Raw genomic sequence first — 9,337 nt, 5'->3', positions numbered from 1 at the left:
CCGACTTTAGGAATAAAGGCCAAGGTGAGATCATTGCTTGAGCCCAGGAGTTTGAGACCTGCCTGGGCAATATGGCAAGACCCTGACTCTAATAAATAAATAAATAAATTGGCCAGGTGTGGTGGCTCACGCCTTTAATCCCAGCACTTTGGGAGGCCGAGGCAGGAGGATCACCTGAGGTCAGGAGTTCAAGACCAGCCTGGTCAACATGGTGAAACCTCATCTCTACTGAAAATACAAAAATTAGTTGGGCGTGGTGGTGCACACCTGTAGTCCCAGCTACTCGGGAGGCTGAGGCAGGAGAATTGCTTGAACCCAGGAGGCGGAGGTTGCAGTGAGCTGAGATTGTGCCACTGCACTCCAGCCTGGGTGACAGAGCTAGACTCCGTCTCAAATAAATAAATAAATAAATGAAAGGCAAGCAAAAAAGTAGGAAAGCTAAAGCAGGAGCCAGGCCATATCAGTCACATTAAAGAATAAGGGCAACAAGGAGCCACTGAAACAGTGATTCCTACCCAGAGGTGTGCCCCAAAGTCACATGGGGAATGCTTGCAAACTACACATTCCCAACCCACAAGCCAAGCCAACAACTCAGCATCTCCAGAGATTGAGCTGGAGCCTGTGTGTTTGGCAAAGGCACCTCCAGAGATTCTGATGCGCATCCCTCATTACAAACAATTGCATTGCAGTGTTAATTGTTGAAGCTGCAGACAGCGCTATGGGGGTTCATTATACCATTCCTTCTCTACTTTTGTGTCGGTTTGAAAATTCTGTAACCCCCAATCTTGCTTTGCAATTGTTCTCAATAGCAAAATACTGGAAACAACTCAAATGTCCAGCAACAATAAAATGGATTAAATATACTGTGGTTGGCCGGCCACGGTGGCCCACGCCTGTAATCCCAGCACTTTGGGAGGCCGAGATGGGCGGATCTCCTGAGGTCAGGAGTTTGAGATCAGCCTGGCCAACAGGGTGAAACCCTGTCTCTACTAAAAATACAAAAATTAGCCAGGCGTGGTGGCGGGCGCCTGTAATCGCAGCTACCCGGGAGGCTGAGGCAGGAGGATTGCTTGAACCCAGGAGGCGGAGGTTGCAGTGAGCTGAGATTGTGCCATTGCACTCCAGCCTGGGTGACAGAGCAAGACTCTGTCACAAAAACAAACAAGCAAATAAATTGTGGTGTTCATGAAATGGAATATTATACAACAAAGAAAGCTCAAAAACAGGCAAAGCAAAAATTTAGGGCTGTGTATGTGGATGATTAAACTATAAAGCAAGGAAGGAGTATGGCTGCCCCTAGGAAGAAGGGGTTAAGATTAGAAAAGTGTATATATATATATTTTTTGAGATGGAGTCTCTCTCTGTAGCCCAGGCTGGAATGCAGTGGCCTGATCTCGGCTCACTGCAGCCTCTTATCTCCCAGGTTCAGGTGGTTCTCCTGCCTCAGCCTCCCAAGTAGCTGGGATTACAGGCGTGCACCACAACACCCAGCTAATTTTTGTATTTTTAGCAGAGATTGGGTTTCGCCATGTTGCCCATGCTGGTCTCGAACTCCTGACCTCAAATGATCCACCTGCCTCGGCCTCCCAAAGTGGTGGGATTACAGGTGTTAGCCACCACATCCAGCCAGGAAAGTCTCTCTGATGGGCCTCTGGGATGCTGGCAAAGCTCTGTTTCTTGGCCTGGGAGACAGTTATTAATAGACTGGTATTTGTGTTATAAGTTATATGATCGGCCCGGCACTGTGGCTGATGCCTGTAATCCCAGCACTTTGGGAGGCTGAGGCGGGAGGATCACTTGAGCCCAGCAGTTCAAAACTAGCCTGGGCAACACAGCAAGACCTAGTCTCTATTAATACTAAAAATAAAAATAAAAAAATTAGCAGGGTGTGGTGGTGCACACCTGTAGTCCCAGCTACTTGGAAAGCTGAGGTGGGAGGGTCACTTGAGCCTGGGAGATCGAGGCTGCAGTGAGCTGAGGTCGCACCACTGCACTCCAGCCTGGGTGACAGAACCAGACTCTGTCCCCCCCAAAAAATTTTTTGTTAGGCTGGGCATGGTGGCTCACGCCTGTAATCTCAGCACTTTGAGAGGCCGAGGCAGGCGGATCACGAGGTCAGGAGTTCGAGACCAGCCTGGGCAATATGGTGAAATCCCGTCTCTACTAAAAATACAAAAATTAGCCGGGCGTGTTGGCGCACACCTGTAGTCCCAGCTACTCAGGAGGCTGAGGCAGGAGAATTGCTTGAACCCTGGAGGCAGAGGTTGCAGTGAGCCAAGATCATGCCACTGCACTCCAGCCTGGCAACAGAGGGAGACTCCGTCTCAAAAAAAAAAGAAAAAAAATTAAATTATGTGATATGCCTTTTTTCTGCATTTTTTAAAAAACTGACACCGCAGGGTTTATTTTAGCAGAAGAATAATATATTTGATTTGCTCTTTGGGAAGGTGGCTCTGACTTCTGGGTGGAGAACGGATGGAATGTGAGGGCCCTCAGGACAGCTGGACCAATTCTGAGGCTGCTGCAGCAATTAAGGCGAGGGCATCGATGGGGGCCTCGACCAGGGTGGCAGCAGGCAGTTTAGGAGAAGCAGGCATCTGAGGGGAGCTTGGACAATGGAGCCAACTGGAGTTAGCATTTTGGGGTGTTGATGAGGGCACAGGGCCATGCAGGAAGTCAAAGGAGCCTGGGCTCAGCTTTTTTGAGCTGCGTAATCCTTTTCTTACTAACATCATCCTTTTCCTTTTGTGTCCTTTTAGCTCATGCAGGGGGCTGGAACCGGCATACCTTTTACCTCCTTTTCAAATTATTTACATTAGGAGAAGACAAATGTGTTTCAGGAACCACAAACCATGGGGTTTAAGCAGATAGCAATTATGCACCATTAGCAGTGTGGAGAAGAACCGATCCAGGCCGGGCCAGGTGGCTCAGGCCTGTAATCCCAACACTTTGGGAGGCAAAGGTGGGAGGATCCCTTGAGCGCAGAAGTTTGAGACCAGCCTGGGCAACATAGTGAGACCCTGCCTCCGCAAAAAATACAAAAATTAGCCAGGCATGGTGGTGGGGGCTTATAGTCCCAGCTACTCGGGAGGCTGAGGGGAAGGGATTGCTTGAACCCAGGAGGTGAAGGTTGCAGCGAGCCAAGATTGTGCCAGTGCACTCCAGCTTGGGTGACAGAGCGAGACGCTGTGTCAAAAAAAAAAAAAAAAAAAAACAAAGAATTCATAACACAATGTCAAGCTCATAAGTGTTCGCACAACATTCTTGGGAATTTATGCAAAGAGAATATTTTTTTAAAGACTTATCAATTACCCAACTCCAACAACTGTCAACTATGATCAATCCTGTTTCATCTATACCCTGACCCACTTCCCCTCTATTTGGAAGCAAATCCCAGACATCACTCCATTTCATTGGTAACTCCTGGGCTCAAGCGATCCGCCTGCCTCAGCCTCCCAAAGTGCTGGGATTACAGGCATGAGCCACTGCACCTGGCCCCAATTTTTAATTTAGAAAAAAATTTAAACCTGCCCCAAAGTTGCAAGAATAGACAGCCGAGGGGATGAGGCCAAGGTGCATAGGGGTTTATTTTTCTCATGTAATAAGAGAGCCAGAAGAAAACAGCTCAGGCTGGGCATGGGTGTCACCATGTTATCTGCATGTAGGCTCACTAAAGTCTCCATTCCACCAATCTCAGCATGCGGTTCTCATCTTTGGGGTCACAGACCAGTTCACACACTTCTGGGCATCACACTCCAAGTTCTAGGAGAGAAAAAAGAGCAGAACCAAAAGCCTCTTGTGAGGCTTTGCTTGGGAAGGGGCACCCGCCCCATGGACTTCCACCTAATACTCCCACCTACTCCCATTGTTACATTGACCGGAACTGGGAGGCAAGTCTCTCCTGGGGTACAAGGCTGAGGAGCCAAGTATTCTTAGAGAGGCACATTGCCATCCTGAACCAAATTGGGGTTCTGTTAGGAAGGAAGGAGTGGAAGGGGATATCTGTTACAGAAGGGTAAGAGAATGAAGGCAGAGGGGCAGCTGTTTCTGGGGTCTAGGCTGAAGGAAGCATGGAAGAACAGTTGACATGAGCAGTGCTCAGAAGCAATGAGGCAGCCTCAGGTCACTGACAAATGGAGAGAGATGGCGAAATGAAGAGCGGTCAGGGTGGCTCTAAGCTTCCTCCCATGGGAGAGTAGTGGAAGGATTGGGGCAGGGTTTTGGTTTTTTGTTTGTTTGTTTGTTTTGTTTTGAGACGGAGTTTCGCTCTTGTTGCCCAGGCTGGAGTGCAACGGTGCGATCTCGGCTCACTGCAACCTCTGCCTCCCGGATTCAAGTGATTCTCCTGCCTCAGCCTTCCGAGCAGCTGGGATTACAGGCATGCGCCACCACACCTGGCTAATTTTGTATTTTTAGCACAGACGGGGTTTCTCCATGTTGGTCAGACTGGTCTCGAACTCCTGACCTCAGGTGATCTGCCTGCCTTGGCCTCCCAAAGTGCTGGGATTACAGGTGTGAGCCACCGCGCCCGGCCAGGGTTATATTTTTTGTGACAGTCAACTATTATATGTCCACAGGAACCATGGAATCATCAACTCTTTTATTTTTTGTGAGACAGAGTCTTGCTCTGTCGCCCACACTGCAGTGCAGTGGTGCAATCTCGGCTCATTGCAACCTCCACCTCCTGGGTTCAAGTGATTCTCCTGCCTCGGCCTCCCGTGTAGCTGGGACTACAGGCGCCTGCCACCATGCCCGGCTAATTTTTGTATTTTTAGTAGAGACAAGGTTTCACCATGCTGGCCAGGCTGGTCTCAAACTCCTGACCTCAAGTAATCCACTGCCTTGGCCTCCCAAAGTGCTGGGATTACAAGTGTGAGCCACTGCACTTGGTCATCAAGTGACTCTTTGAATAGATCACTTCTTAATTGTATACGGCAAGTATGGTTCTTCTTACTTCACAGCAAAGAAAGCAATGCCCAGAAAGAAAGGCATTAGCTGAAGGTCCCAGTCAGTGAGGTGGTAATCTCTTGCCCATGAATAGAGAGCATTTTACTTTTAGAAAGTAAAAATGCTTTCATGTTAGATCCTTTCAAGGCAGGAAGACAGCAGGGGAGGCTGTCTGATGAGCTCATAATATGGGAGCCAGGAAGAACCTGTCTATCTGGAATGTGCTACATGTAGTGACCAGGAGCCAGTGGAAGCACAGGCTGTCCTTGACCTGTCCCTCCTCAGCTGGGAGTGAAGTGGCCAAAGAAGAATCACGAGCCTCAGCAGCTCCTGCCCCACCTCCCATAGGGAAGAGACTAGCCCAAAGCCCTGTCAGGGGACGGATGTCTTTTCTGTAGCGCTTCCTTGGAACTTTATAATTAGAGTAGTTAGCTAGGGATGTCAGGGAGAGCCTCTCAGGAGAAGTGACACTTGAGTTGAGTCCTGAATGAGGAGGAGACAGCCATGTGAAGAAAGGAGGTTCCAGCAGAAAGGATGAACTTGGCGCAGTTAAGGATTGAAAGGCAGCTCGTATGATAGGAGCACAGTGGATGAGGGAAGGTTGGCAGGAGTCTTGTATAGTAAGTCATCATGGAGACAGGGAGACCAGGTAAGGAGGCTGTTCCAGTAGTTCAGATGAGAAAAGAAGTTAACTTGGCTCAGCGGGGCGTTGTGGCTTACATCTGTAATCCCAGCACTTTGAGGGGCCAATGCGGGCAGATCACCTGAGGTCAGGAGTTCGAGACCATCCTGGCCAACATGGCAAAACCCCGTCTCTACTAACAATGCAAAAATTAGCCGGGCATGGTGGCATGCGCCTGTAATCCCAGCTACTCGGGAGGCTGAGGCAGGAGAATTGCTTGAACCCAGGAGGCAGAGGTTGCAGTGAGCCAAGATCGCACCATTGCACTCCAGTCTGGGCAACAAGAGCAAAACTCTGTCTCCAAAAAAAAAAAAAAAGAAGTTAACTTGGCTCAGGATTTTAGCAGTGGTGATGATGCAGTGGGCAGGTGTGGAGATAGAACTTAGGAAATTCAATGACAAGTGGTATGAGAGAAAGAAAAAAGGAATGACTTCTCAGCTTTGACCTGAGTGACTAGGTGAAAGAAGATGCCACTTAATGAGATGTGGGGGGGACCCTGGAGAAGGCAGGGAAAGGGAGGGAGAAAGTACAAGTATCTCTTGCTATCCACCATCCATTCCACACATTTGTGCAGATGCTGAGGAATATTGCATTATTTGAACATTAGATAATCTATGAAAATACTTAAGTCGGCTGGGCACAGTGGCTCATGCCTGTAATCCCAGCACTTTGGGATTTGTTTGTGATATATTGTCTAATATTTGGGTTGTGAGACGAAAGAGGGCCAGGCATGAGAGGCCAAAGTGGAGGAGAACCAAGAAGTGTGCACACATGGAAACCTAGGGACTAAAGCATGTGTACAGTACTGCTGAAGGGCCTAGTAAAACGACAAAGAATAGGTGACTGTGACTTTTTTATTTTTTTAATTTTTTTGAGACAGAGTCTCACTCTGTTGCCAGGCTGGAGTGCAGTGGCGCGATCTCAGCTCACCGCAACCTCCACCTCCCGGGTTCTAGTGATTCTCCTGCCTCAGCCTCCCGAGTAGCTGGGATTACAGGTGCCAGCCACCACGCCCAGCTAATTTTTTGTATTTTCAGTAGAGACAGGGTTTCACCATGTTGGCCACGATATTCTTGATCTCCTGACCTCATGACCCACCCGCCTTGGCCTCTCAAAGTGCTGGGATTACAGGCATGAGCCACCATGCCCAGCCGACTGTGACTTTTATAGGAGCCACTTCGTTGGGATGATAAAAGCTGATTAGAGTAGAATAAAAATAAGGCAAGGAAGTAGACACAGTGGATTTAAGGTCTTGCAGGAAGCAGGGGGCAGTACAAAAAAAAAAAAAAACAGAGCGGCAAGCTGCAGAGGGACATAAGATCAAGAGGGCTTGATGGGTGATATTGGGCCGAGCACCGTGGCTCATGCCTGTAATTCCAACAGTTTGGGAGGCTGAGGTGGGAGGATTTCTTGAGCCCAGGAGGTCAAGGCTACAGTGAGCCGTGATGGTGCTACTGCACTCCAGCCTGGGTGACAGAGTAAGACCCTGTGCCCCAACTGTGCCCCCCCCCCAAAAAAGATGGGTGATATTAAGGGAGTGAGCCAGGAGAGTGGGAAATATAGATGATGCATGAATAGATGAGAGACAACCACAAGCGCTAGGTTCCTGAGAAACAAATAGAAGATTTGGCCTTAAACAGAGCACTAGGCTGGGTGTGGTGGCTCATGCCTGTAATCCTAGCACTTTGGGAGGCCAAGGCAGTTGGATCGCTTGAGGCCAGGAGTGCAAGACCAGCCTGGCCAACATGGTAAAACCCCGTCTCTACTAAAAACACAAAAATTAGCTGAGCGTGGTGGCTCAGGCTTGTAATCCCAGCTACTTGGGAGGTTGCTGCAGGAGAATCACTTGAACCTGGGAGACAAAGGTTGCAGTGAGCCGAGATAACACCATTGCACTCCAGCCTGGGCGACAGGGTGAGACCCTGTCTCAAATAAATAAATAAACAAACAAGAGCACTCCATACCTCCTCCACTAGGAGGAAACAGAAAGCTTCTTTTTTTTCTGAGACAGAGTTTTACTCTGCCGCCCAGGCTGGAATACAATGGCGTGGTCTCAGCTCACCACAACCTCTGCCTCCCAGGTTCAAGCGATTCTCCTGCCTCAGCCTCCCGAGTAGCTGGGATTACAGGCATGTACCACCACGCCCAGCTAATTTTTGTACTTTCAGTAGAGACTGGGTTTCACCATGTTGGCCAGGCTGGTCTTGAACTCCTGACCTCAGGTGATCCTCCCGCCTCTGCTTCCCAAAGTGTTGGGATTACAGGCGTGAGCCACCATGACCAGCTGGAAATTGAAAACTTCTAAGGGAAGAAAAGGCACACATAGGACTGGAATGACACTACTTTCTCTCTTGGGGTTTTATTTATTTATTTATTTATTTTTTTAAATTTTAATTTTTTTTTTTTGAGATGGAGTCTTGCTCTGTCGCCCAGGCTGGAGTGCAGTGGCGCGATCTGGGCTCACTGCAAGCTCTGCCTCCTGGGTTCACGCCATTCTTCTGCCTCAGCCTCCCAAGAAGCTGGGACTACAGGTGCCCGCCACCGTGCCCGGCTAATTTTTATTTTTATTTTTTATTTTTTGTATTTTTAGTAGAGACGGGGTTTCACCATGGTCTCTGTCTCCTGACCTCGTGATCCGCCCGCCTCGGCCTCCCAAAGTACTGGGATTACAGGCGAGAGCCACCGCGCCTGGCCCTCTTGGGGTTTTAAACAGAGCTATTTCCAAAATACATACTTGTCTTCTAGTACTTAACACATCTTGCAACACCTTTATTTTGACTGCTTAATCATTAAAACATAGTAAGTCTATAGCTGTGTCCACTCTATTGACACTACTATTCATTAGTTATTTTAGCTACCTTAGTAGAGAATACAGTCATAGGAACCATCCAGTCTTGATGCGCTTCTGTAAGGAAGATAAAACAATTGTTTCTAAAACAATTCAGGAAGATAAAACCCTACCTCCCTGTAGAATTAGATAAAACCTAAGAGTTGTATCCCAGCTCCTGCGAAGCAGGAAATGAATAGGATGACCTGGGTTGCTCCGCTGCCAAACTTTAGGTAAGACTCACCCTCCTCCCATTCTTTTTATTATTACTGTTTAATCTAAATTTTCCTGTCTGAAAATATTCTTTCTTGTCTGGTAAAAAACCAAAACAGTACACTTTTTCTTTTTTTTTCTTTCTGTTTGTATCTTGTTTGAGGTGGAGTCTCGCTCTGTCACCCAGGCTGGAGTGCAGTGGCACGATCTCGGCTCACTGCAAGCTCCGCCTCCCGGGTTCACGCCATTCTCCTGCCACAGCCTCCCAAGTAGCTGGGACTACAGGCGCCCGCCACCACGCCCGGCTAATTTTTTTGTATTTTTAGTAGAGACAGGGTTTCACCGTGTTAGCCAGGATGGTCTCAATCTCATGACCTCGTGATCTGCCTGCCTCGGCCTCCCAAAGTGCTGGGATTACAGGTGTGAGCCACCACACCCAACCTTTTTTTTTCTGAGATGGAGTCTCAGTTAGCCGGGCATGCTGGCGCGCATCTGTAATCCCAGCTACTCAGAAGGCTGAGGCGGGAGAATCACTTGAACCCAGGAGGCGGAGGTCTCAGTGAGCCCAAATTGTGCCACTGCACTCCAGCCTGGGCAACAGCGTGAGACTCTGCAAAAAAAGAGATGGAGACTCGCTGTGTCGCCCAAGTGCTCTGTCTCGATGGCAC

General features: G+C 48.6%; 1 long non-coding RNA gene across 1 annotated transcript in view; it reads right to left on the bottom strand.

Annotated features, from left to right (window-relative positions):
- Positions 1-3,569: 3,569 nt before the first annotated feature.
- Positions 3,570-9,337, bottom strand: part of LOC131383903 (uncharacterized) — a 7,759-nt gene continuing 1,991 nt past the window's right edge. The window contains exons 2-3 of the long non-coding RNA XR_009214302.1: positions 8,488-8,534; positions 3,570-3,762 (exon numbers count right to left, since the gene is read on the bottom strand). This is a non-coding gene — a long non-coding RNA (uncharacterized LOC131383903). The remainder of the gene's footprint in view (positions 3,763-8,487; positions 8,535-9,337) is intronic.

This window comes from Hylobates moloch, unplaced genomic scaffold, assembly GCF_009828535.3.
Source record: "Hylobates moloch isolate HMO894 unplaced genomic scaffold, HMol_V3 SCAFFOLD_7, whole genome shotgun sequence".
Classification (NCBI taxonomy): Eukaryota; Metazoa; Chordata; class Mammalia; order Primates; family Hylobatidae; genus Hylobates; species Hylobates moloch.
This window is presented reverse-complemented; position numbering and strand designations above follow the sequence as displayed.